Below are 11,216 nucleotides of genomic sequence, written 5' to 3' on the forward strand. Positions count from 1 at the left end.
AAAAAAAAAAAAGAAAGAAAGAAAAGAAAAGAAACTAGGTGGCCAGACATGGAATAAAGATGGATTTAAAAAAACAGCATTAGACATATGGAATATAAATAAAATATTCTTTATAGTAATGATAATTAAAAAAAAGATACAAATACTAAACTGGGCAAACTCAAATGCAGAATTTGTGACGAGGATAGAAGTCTGCCAAAAATTACTCAGAGCCTAGCACAGAGGTAGAATAAAACGAGAAATATGAAAGAGGAGTTAAGCAATCTGGAGAATAGACTAAAAAACTACCACATATATTTTGTTAAAGTTCCAAAAGAAAATAAACATTTTAAGAAATGATAACTGGTTACTGTATTGAAATTAAGAAAAGAAAAATCAGTCCAGTCAAAACTGCAATCAGACTTCAAGCAGGATAAATAAAAAACAACTAAATACTAGACAATTATGGTGAAACTGCACAATGTCAAGGATAAACATCAAATGACAGAATGTACCAGGTAAAGAGCAGTTTACCTGAAATGAATTGCAATTACAGTGCAGCAGATTTCTCATTTGCAACAATAGTGCCAGAAGGTAGTGGAAATGGAAAATATATAACTGTCTCCTCTCAGAAATTGTTAGAACAAATAGATTTTTTTAAAAAATCATTAAGGGATAGAAAATTCGTACAATGTGCTCAGACAACTTAATCTACATTTATGGAATACTCTAGCCCAGGGGTCCTCAACCCACAGGCTGTGGACTGGTCCTGGTCTGTGGCCTGTTAGGCACTGGGCACAGGAGGAGGTGAGTAGCCTGCAAACAAGCCTGAGCTCCACCTCCCGTCAGATCAACGGTGGCATTAAATTCTCATAGGAGCACACACTCTATTGTGAACTGTGCACCTGAGAGATCTAGGTTGCACACTCCTTATGAGAACCTAGCTAATGCCTGATGATCTGAGGTGGAACAATTTCATCCTGAAACAATTTCCTACCCCACCCAACCTCACCCCTGTGTGTGGAAAAATTGTCTTCCATGAAACTGGTTCCTGGTACCAAAAAGGTTGGGGACTGCTGCTCTCCTCAATAGTGGAATAGATATTTTTTTCCAGAGAACAAATAAAACATTTATCAAGAGATGCTATATTCTCAGTAAAAAAAAAAAAAAATCTCAATTACTTTAACAGGATTGAAAATATGCATAATATATTCACTGATTTTTAAAAATTAGAAATAAATAACAAAAGTATCTAGGAAATCCCAATGTAAGCAACAGGCTGCTAAAAACTATAAGACAAAAAAGAAATGACAAGGCAAATTGGAAAATATTTAAAACTGGATGATAAAAGACTCAATCCATCAAAATGTGTGAGGTACAGCTAAAGCATGCTTAGAGGAAAACTTACAGCACTAGTGGCTCAGATTAGAAAATAAGAAAGGTCCAAAATGAACAGCTGGAGATTGCACTCAAGAAGCTAGAAGAATAATGAAAAATTAAACCCAAATAAAGTGAAAGAGTGTAAATAATAAAGATAATATTAAAAACCATAGAAATAGGAAATGAACAAATAATGGCAAAATGAACCTAAGCAAATGTGGTACATTGAAAAAGATTAATAAAATTGATAAACCCTTTTGCTAGACAGATCCAATAAGGGGCAGGGAAAGAACGAAGAGCAAGGGAAGGAGGGAGAGAAAGACAGATTGAGTGATTTATGATATTAAGAAAAGAATGGAAGACATATCTAAACTTACTACATGATATTAAGGGCTTGCTATAAGAAATTCACACCAACAAAATTAAATACTTAGATACAATGGACATTAACAAATTATCAAAACAGATGTTACCAAATCAGAAAAGCCCTGAAATTGAATTTGCAATTAGAACCTTCTTCCAAAGAAAATTTAATACCAAATAACCTCATTAATGCATTCTAAAACATATCAAGAGAAGAAATAAAATGAAACTTACACAAACTCAGAAAATAAAAAACACTGTATAATATATTTTAATAAAACTATCATAACTCTAATACCACAAACAGACAAGAATAGTTTATAAAATGAAAGATAAACACAATAATCCTTAACAAAATTAAATTCAACATTAATGAAAAATAAACAAGTAATATATTTGGCCAAGTGAGATTTATTCTTTATTCCACAAATTCCAGGTTGGATCAATACTAACAAAATCAATCTGTGTAATCTGTTGTATTAATAATATAAAAGAGAAAAAGATAGCAATTCCAGTAGAGGTAGAAAGGGCTTTTGATAAAATTCAAGACCCAGTTATGATTTTGGGATTCATATTGTGAAACACCAAATAGTTTCCATTAAAACAAGGGATAAAAAAACTATTCACTTTCATTTTTATCCAATGTTGTATTGGAAGTCACAGTGCAGTAATGCAACAAATTACATTATGTAAGGTAAGGTAAGAATATTAAATCAGTAGAGGTAAGATTCTATACTTGCAAAACATGTAGAAAATGCTTAGGTATATAAACAGGTAGTAGTCTTTGCATTAGTCTGTTCTTGCATTTGTATAAAGAAACACCCAAGACTGGGTAATTTATAAAGAAAAGAAGTTTAATTGGCTCACGGTTCTGCAGGCTGTATAGGAAGCATGATGCTGGCATCTACTTGGCTTCTGGGTAAGCCTCAGGAAACTTACAATCAGAGCAGAAGGTGAAGGGGAAGCAGGCTCATCTTACATGTCTGGGGCAGGAGGAAGAGAGAGAGGAAGGGGAGGTGCTACAGTCTTTTAAACAACCATATCTCACAAGAACTCACTATCATGAGAACAGCACCCAGGGGAATGGTGTTAAACCATTAATGAGAACTCCACTCCCATGATCCAATCACCTCCCACCAGGCTCCACCTCCAACACTGGGGATTACAATTTGACACGAGATTTCATGGGGACACAGATCCAAACCAGATCAGTCTTAATTAGCGAATTTAGCTTAGATACAGAATACAAGATCAATTACCAGTGTTAGTGCTATCTTAATACACTAGTTATAAACAAATGGAATTCTAAAGACCAACATACTATCTACTGGTTACAATAGACAACAATAATTTAACTGTACATTGTAAAATAACTTACAGAGTATAATCGGATTGTTTGCAACTCAAAGGATAAATGCTTGAGGGGTAGATATCCCATTCTTCATGATGTTCTTATTTCCCATTGCATGCCTGTATAAAAATATCTCATATACCCCATGAATATACACTTACTATGTATCCCCCAAAATTAAAAAAAACACACAAAATACCATCTGCCATATCTACCATAATATAATAACGCATAAAATATTCAGGATAAATTTAATAAAAGTTGAGCAAAACCTCTACTCTGAAACTATAAAACATTGCTAAAAGAAAATAAAGTATACTTAGGTAAATAAAATGATCGATCATGCTCATGAACTAGGAGAATATTATTAAAACTTGTCTTCACCGATTATGTCGAGAGAAACTGCAATTCTAATCATATTTCCAGGAAATGTTCACAAAGCATTCCTGAAATTTATATGGAATTGTAAAGGATCTAAGACAGCCAAAACACCCCTTGAAAAAACAAAGATAAGTCACATTAGTTGTTTTCAAGAGTTGTTATAAAGCTATAGCCATCAAGACTGAACCAGAGCCATGTGAAGTCAGCGACGGGACCTAAGAATAGACTCGGGGAACAAAACTGAGTGCTCAGAAAGAGACTCACACCCACGTATTACATATGAGGAAACTTACCAGTGTCAAAGTAATTTTATGGGGAGGATAGACCTTCCAAAAAATAATAATGGGGTTGAGATGGAGCAAGCCGACTGTAACTGCCGTCTCTCAATTACAGTAAAATTTCTAGACAAATACAAAAAGCTAAGACTCGAGCCCTTTAAGGAGTGAACAATAGCAAGCACACTGGGTATTGAAACCAAAACGTCACTAAGGCCCGGTAAGAGGACTGAGTTTTCCATTTTTCCATGCTCGGTCTCCCAGCATTGAACAGAAGGCAGACCCTCTCTTGGAACTGAGCAGTGAGTGCAGAAACCACCTTGGGAAAACTTGGGAGAAACCCTCTGTTTTCAGCCAAAGGAAGGGCCTCCCATGCGTCAGAGTGTAGAGGGAACTCGTGTTTCTTCCCACTTTGCTTTTTCTTGCTCTCCTCTCTCCTGGCTAGTCCAAGTTCAGCAGTTGCTCAGCAATGGAGGCAGTGGGGCAGCTATTCTATAGAGCAGTCAGCTCGATTTCAAGACATGACACCTCCAGCCCTCCCTCTGGTCAGAGAAATGAGGAAAAGGGCCCCGTTTCCTGTAGAGTCTCAGGGAATACCTGCTGTCATTTTCTTTTACTTTTCCTTGTCTTTCTTTACTTTTAAAATTAAGTTAAATTTTTTAGATTGACAAATAATAATTGCACAGGTATACGGGGTAGATAGCAGTGTTGGCATACATACAATGTGTAGTGATCAGATCAGTGTGATTAGCACATCCATCATCTCAAACAGATATCATTTCTGTGTATTGAGAACATTCAATATCCTCTCTTCTAACCATTTGAAACTGTATAATTTATTATTGTTAACTATAGTCATCCTACAGTAGTCCAGAATAGGAGAATGTATCTATCTAGCTGTAATTTTGTATCCCTTAACACATCTCTCCCTATCCCCCTCCCTCTCCTGCCCTTCCCAGCCTCTTCTCTTTTACCCCTTGCTGCCTTACCCCAAAGGTAGCCCCCATCACACAGAACCACAAGTACTAATGGTGGGTGAACCTCTAGGAGAAACCTGTCTTTCTGACCAGAAGGGTCAGGTAAAAGGGCACTTGGGAGTCAGACTATAGGGTAAGCTTGGCAGATTTTGAAAATGAAAATACAGGATTCTGAGTAAAATCAGAATTTCAGGTAAACCTTGTTATATTTTTAAACTTGTGAATGTATGTTCCATGCAATATTTGGAATATATATATATATATATATATACACACACACACACACTGAAAATTCATTCATTATTTATCTGAACTGGGCATCTGGTAGTTCCATACGGGGTTAATTACAGAGAGGAAAGTGCTAGAGAAGGGTGTCCCCATTTCTGTGGACAAACTCACTTGAGCCTGGTCTCCCTCCGGAGCTGTGGATGCATGGAAAGTCCCAAGGAAGCAGAGCAAAGGCTTTGAGAACTTCACTGCCATTTAAGCCATCTCCTAACTTCCAGCCTAACCTCCAAAGAATATGTGCGCCAGGCCATCTCAAATAGCCCAGCAAAGGCTTTAGAAACTGATTTATCATTGGAACTGCCACCCACAGAATACAGGAACAAACGTAGGTCTGAACCTAACCGATTGTATGGCGATTCAAACACAGATTTAAAATAATTGGTGATGGAATAACAATTGGATATCTACATGGAAAAATAACACATCTGAAAGCATCAGAGATGGAAACAGAATATCTGAAGTCATATAACTTCTAGAACAAAGCAAAAGAATATGGTATGATCCTGAAGTTGTTGAAGATTTCCCAGATTGAACACAAAATGCATTAATTACAAAGGAATCCTTAACAAATTTGGATTTTAAAATAAAAAACCTGACTTTTACTCATCAAAATATGTCTCTAAAAAATAAAAAGTAACACATGAATAGCAGGAAATAACCACTCTACATCAACTGACCCAGGTCTTGCCTTATAATTATATATAAAGAATTTTTATAACTAAAAAAAAAAAAAAAAAACGAGAGAAGGACTTATTGAGACACCTCACAGGGAAAGATATCGCAATGATCAAGAGAAAGTACTTACCATTGTTATTTATTAAAGAAGTGCAAATTTAAATACCAGAAAGATGCCACTTAACACTCATCACAATGACAAAAATTAAGGAGACTGAGATGATCAAATTTTGGCAAAGCTGTGGAACATCCACAACTGTTGTTGGTAGGGTTCAAACATGGGGGTCCATTCATTCCAAAGCATTTTGAAAGATTCCTATAAAGTTAAACATACACACACTATGATCTAGCAATTCCATTCCTAAGTAGTGATCCAATAGAAAGGAAAATATATGTCCACACAAAGGCTTGTTCTTGCAAGTCTTTTTCATAACAGCCACACATTGTATACAATGTAACCTCCACCTACAGGAGGTTAGATGAGGAAAGGGAGGTGCATCTGTGCACAAATTGCCTCTCAAGAGTAGAAAGCTATTAACCATGGATACACACCGTTGGACAGGTGAGTCTCAATATCACTGTGCTTGAGGGAAAGAAGGCAAACACAAAAGAGAATTTGCTGCGAGATTATGTTTCCCGGATATTTAAGAACAGGCAAAATTAACTTATGGTGAAAGAATCGATATCAGTCGTTGATGCTGGGGCAAGGAGTAAGGAGAAACCAATCAGGCAGGTGCACAAGGGAACCTTCCGAGGTGATGGAGTGTTCTGTGTTTTGACATGGGTGTATTTAGCACAGGTGTATGCATTTGACAGAATTTCCCAAATGATAACCTATGTAAATTTAAAAAAAAGAAAAGAAAAGAGAGAAACATTGAAAATGGGATCCATATGGTTTGGCTGTGTCCGCACACAATTTCCAACTTGAATTGTATCTCCTGGAATTCCCAAGTGTTGTGGGAGAGACCCAGGGGGAGGTAATTTGATCATGGGGGCCAGTTTTTCCTGTGCTATTCTTGTGATAGTGAATAAGCTTCATGAGATCTGATGGTTTTATCAGGGGTTTCTGCTTTTGCTTCTTCCTCATTTTCTCTTGCTGCTGCCATGTAAGAAGTGCCTTTCACCTCCCACCATGATTCTGAGGCCTCCCTAGTTATGTGGAAGTATAAGTCTAACCAAATCTTTTTCTTCCCAGGCTCTGGTATGCCTTTATCAGCAGCATGAAAATGGACTAACCCAGTAAATTGGTACCAGCAGAGTGGGACATTGCTGAAAAGTTACCTGAAACTTCTGGAAGCGACTTTGGAACTGGGTAACAAGCAGAGGTTGGAACAGCATCTTTATTTTCAGTTCCGTGATGAAATCATTTTCAGCCATACTGCGAAGTGAACGGCGTTAGAGAGCAACAAAAGCTCACACCACTGTGAGGTCAACATTAGCACATGGACAAGGAGGGAAAGAGCTTTCCAGTGGCAGGTACCACATCGCTAATACAGATCATCATTGAGGTTACCAAACTGTTACTCTCTATGTGCTTCTGTAAGGCCTGAATAATTGTTACACAACCTTTGATTACCGTTGTCATCAAGAAAAAATTGAAGAATCAAAACCATTGGACTTGAGGCAAATTCCTAAACACAGCCAAGTCAGTTTAATCTAGGACTTGCTTTAAAATAACTGAGTGGGGCAGGGGACGGGTCAGGTTTGGAGAGGGTAACAGGTGAAATGGGATTAGCTGACTTTTGTAGTGGTTGCAGCTGTGTGATGAAAACATGGTGACCACTACGGTGGTCTCTCCACCTTTGTGCATGTTGGGCAAGTTTCAAACCCTCTCAGTTTGTGGGATGTCAGAAACCACTCCTACAGGACAGATGGACCTGAGGACATTATGCTTAAGTGAAACAAGCCAGTGACAGAAGGACAAATGCTGCCCAATTCTACTTTTATGAAATACATAAAATAGTTAAACTCACAAAACCAGAAAGTAGAATGGTCATTGCTAGAGGGTAGGGTAGAAGAAAATGTGGAATTGAGGTGCAATGGACATGGAGTTTTAGGCAAACACGATGCGAAAGTGTATTAGTCAGGGTTCTCTAGAGACAGAACTAATAGGACAGATGCGTAGATGAAGGGGAGTTCATTAAGGAGTATTGACTCACATGATCACAAGGTGAAGTCCCATGATAGGCCGTCTGCAAGCTGAGGATCAGGGAAGCCAATCCAAGTCCTAAACCCTCAAAAAGTAGGGAGGTCCACAGTGCAGCCTTCAGTGTGTGGACAAAGGCCCGAGGGCCCCTGGCGAACCACAGGTGTAAGTCCCAGAGTCCAAAAGCTGAAGAACTTGGAGTCTGATGTTCGAGGAAGCATCCAGCACAGGAGAAACATGAACGCTGGAAGACTCAGCAAGTCGGCTTCTCCCACCTTCTTCTGCCTGCTTGATTCTAGCCACACTGGCAGCTGACTGGATGGTGCCCACCCAGAGTGAGGGTGAGTCTGCCTTTCCCAGTGCACTGACTCAAATGTTAATCTCCTTTGGCAACATCCTCACAGACACACCCAGGAACAATAGTTACATCCTTCAATCCAATCAAGCTGACGATATTAACCATCCCAGAAAGTTCTAAGGATCCCCTGTAGAACAACGGGCATGTAGTTAACAATACTGCGCCATGCACCTCAACATTGGTTAAGAGTGTCCATGTCGCGTCATGTGTGTTTTACCACAAGTTTAAAAATACTCCTGTCTTATTCCATATACTCAACACCTTAGCAAACCTTAGTACTTCACTGCCCTTTTCTGTCTGCATGGTGTGTCGGAGAATGTGTGGGCTTTGGGGTCAGACACGCTTTGGTTCAAGTACTAGGTGATCTTGAACAGGTTACTAGCCTGGTGGGTCCTCAGGGTCATCTTATGTAAACTCAGGATGGAATAAGATAGCCCCATCTACCTTCCAGCACCATTCTAAGGATGCCTCACACACATTGCTCAGTCATGACAGCGATTATTATTTTTTGATTAGCATCTAGCCCACTGCCTGGATCATGGTAGGTGCCCAATAAATAATTTTTGAGTGAATAATTTAATTTTTATTAATAATTTTTTTTACCCTCCTTGTCTTTTTTTTTTTTTTTTTTTTTTTTTTTACAGGCTGGAGTGCAATGGCGTGATCTTAGCTCACTGCAACCTCCGCCTCCTGGGTTCAGGCATTCTGCCTCAGCCTTCTGAGTAGCTGGGACTACTGGCACATGCCACCACATCTGGCTAACTTTTGTATTTTTAGTAGAGACAGTGTTTCACCTTGTTAGCCAGGCTGGTCTTGAACTCCTGACCTCAGGTGATCCACCAGTCTCGGCCTCCCAAAGCACTGGGATTACGGGAGAGAGCCACCATGCCTGGCCTCTTCTCTATTTTTTTTTTTTTTTTTACTGCAATTACTCTTATCTAATTTTGAGTTGTACCAAATTCTCAGTCTAGTTAAGAATCGAAATTACATATCAGCTTGCTAGTCTAGCGTTTTTCCTTACTCCTCTCCCTGAAACGTCCTCAAATCTGTTTCTATTCTGCATGGCTTTTTTCCCACTCCCGTGGACCTGTGTCCAGGGCCCCATCCCCCCCAAAGCCCTTCAACTAGTTATTAACTAATTTAACTGTGAATATAACACGTAGCAGAACACTCTTCTGCCAGTAAAAATGTTTTCTTGCAAGAATTAGGTAACAGCTGTTTTCATTAAACCTTCCGGGCCAGGCGTGGTGGCTCTCACCTGTAATCCCAGCACTTTGGGAGGCCGAGGTGGGTGGGTCACCTGAGGCCAGGAGTTCCAGACAAGCCTGGGCAACATGGCAAAACCCTGTCTATACCAAAAATACAAAAATTAGCCCAGTGTGGTGGCAGATGCTTGCAATCCCAGCTACTCCGGAGGTTGAAGCAAAGAATCACTTGAATCCAGGAGATGAAGATTACAGTGAGCCAAGATTTTGCCACTGCACTCCAACCTGGGCAACAAGAGTGAATCTCTGTCTCAAAAAAAATTAATTAATTAATTAAAAAAAAAAACTTCTCTATATGAATTGAGCCTACAATTATCTTGCTCTTCTTAGGATTTCTGTAGCACTTACCCACACCTAAAGCGTGCCAATTCACACTTGGTTCTGGGGACTCCACTCATGAATGCCAGCTAGGATGTGGCCCCTAAAGCAGGGGATGTGTCTCGAATGCCTCTTCAATCCTCCTACAGTGTGTAATACAGTGCTGCTTCTGCATCATTGAGCAGCAGTCCTTAAGAAGGTGGAGTCTGGAATTCGATCTTTGCAGACTTGAGTTTCAATGCTGGCTCTATAACCTATAAGCACTATAAGAAAGGTATTCAAGCTGTCTATCTCATGTGTCCAGTGGGGATACTACCCATTTTACAGGGTGTGATGGTTAATTTCAGGTGTCAACGTGGCTGCCTTAAGGAATACATCAGGAATTGGTAAAGCATTGTTTCTGAGTGAGCCTGCAGGTATTCCCAGGAAGATTGGGACTAACTGCAACTAGTGACAACCGGGTATTGAATCCTGATAATTTTGTATTTTATTATTCTTAACGTGATAATTTATTTTCCCTTTTTGCCTGTGAACCATGCTTCAACAATCATAACACCTTACCTTCTATTTTTTTTTTTAAGAGACAGGATTCATCATGTTGTTCAGGCCAGTCCCTAAGTTCCAACTTCAGGTGATCTGCCCACCTCCAGCTCCCAATGGGCAAGGATTACAGGTGTGAGCCACCACCGCACCCAGACCATAACATCTTACCTTCTAAAATAAAGGATTATATAATTTTAATTTATTTTTATATAATTATATTTATATAATTTTAAATATAAATGTTTCATATATGTATTTATAGATAAAAGTATATTTATATATAAATATTTTTATGTATAACCTATATATAAATACAAACACATAAAAATACACATATTAATATATAAATATATATATAGTAGGTTTTAGTATGTATAGAAAAGATCTGTGTATTTCTAATAAACACATAATCTGTGTATGTTTATATATGTAATCCATATTTGTGCATTTGTATTTATGTATTTTGTATATTAGTATGTATAATCTACATGTCTGTATATAGTTTATATAATTGTATATATTTTATTTACATATATATTTATATATCTGTATATAGTAAATTCTACTATATATAGAAAAGACCTCTGTATTTCTAATGTATGGAAATATGAAATGTACTTTTTGTCTCTTCAGTTGCAAAAATAAAAAGGCTATTTTAAAATAGATAGATTCTGCTCTACTTTGAATTTTTTTTCTTAATTATATTAGATTGCAGGGAGGGGACGCTGAAAGGAAAGACTATGGAAATAATTCTTCCATCGGCTTCTATAAGTGGAATGGTATTTTAACAATGAAACCTAAGTAGGTAGAATCCATTTCTTGGTACTTAGTGTATGAACTAGCAAGATTGCATGAAGAAAGACCTTACAAGATGAGGGGTCATCCTGTGAAGGGGAAATTTGTCTCCAGTGCTCAGC

The sequence above is a fragment of the Cebus imitator genome, unplaced genomic scaffold, assembly GCF_001604975.1.
Source record: "Cebus imitator isolate Cc_AM_T3 unplaced genomic scaffold, Cebus_imitator-1.0 Scaffold455, whole genome shotgun sequence".
Classification (NCBI taxonomy): domain Eukaryota; kingdom Metazoa; phylum Chordata; class Mammalia; order Primates; family Cebidae; genus Cebus; species Cebus imitator.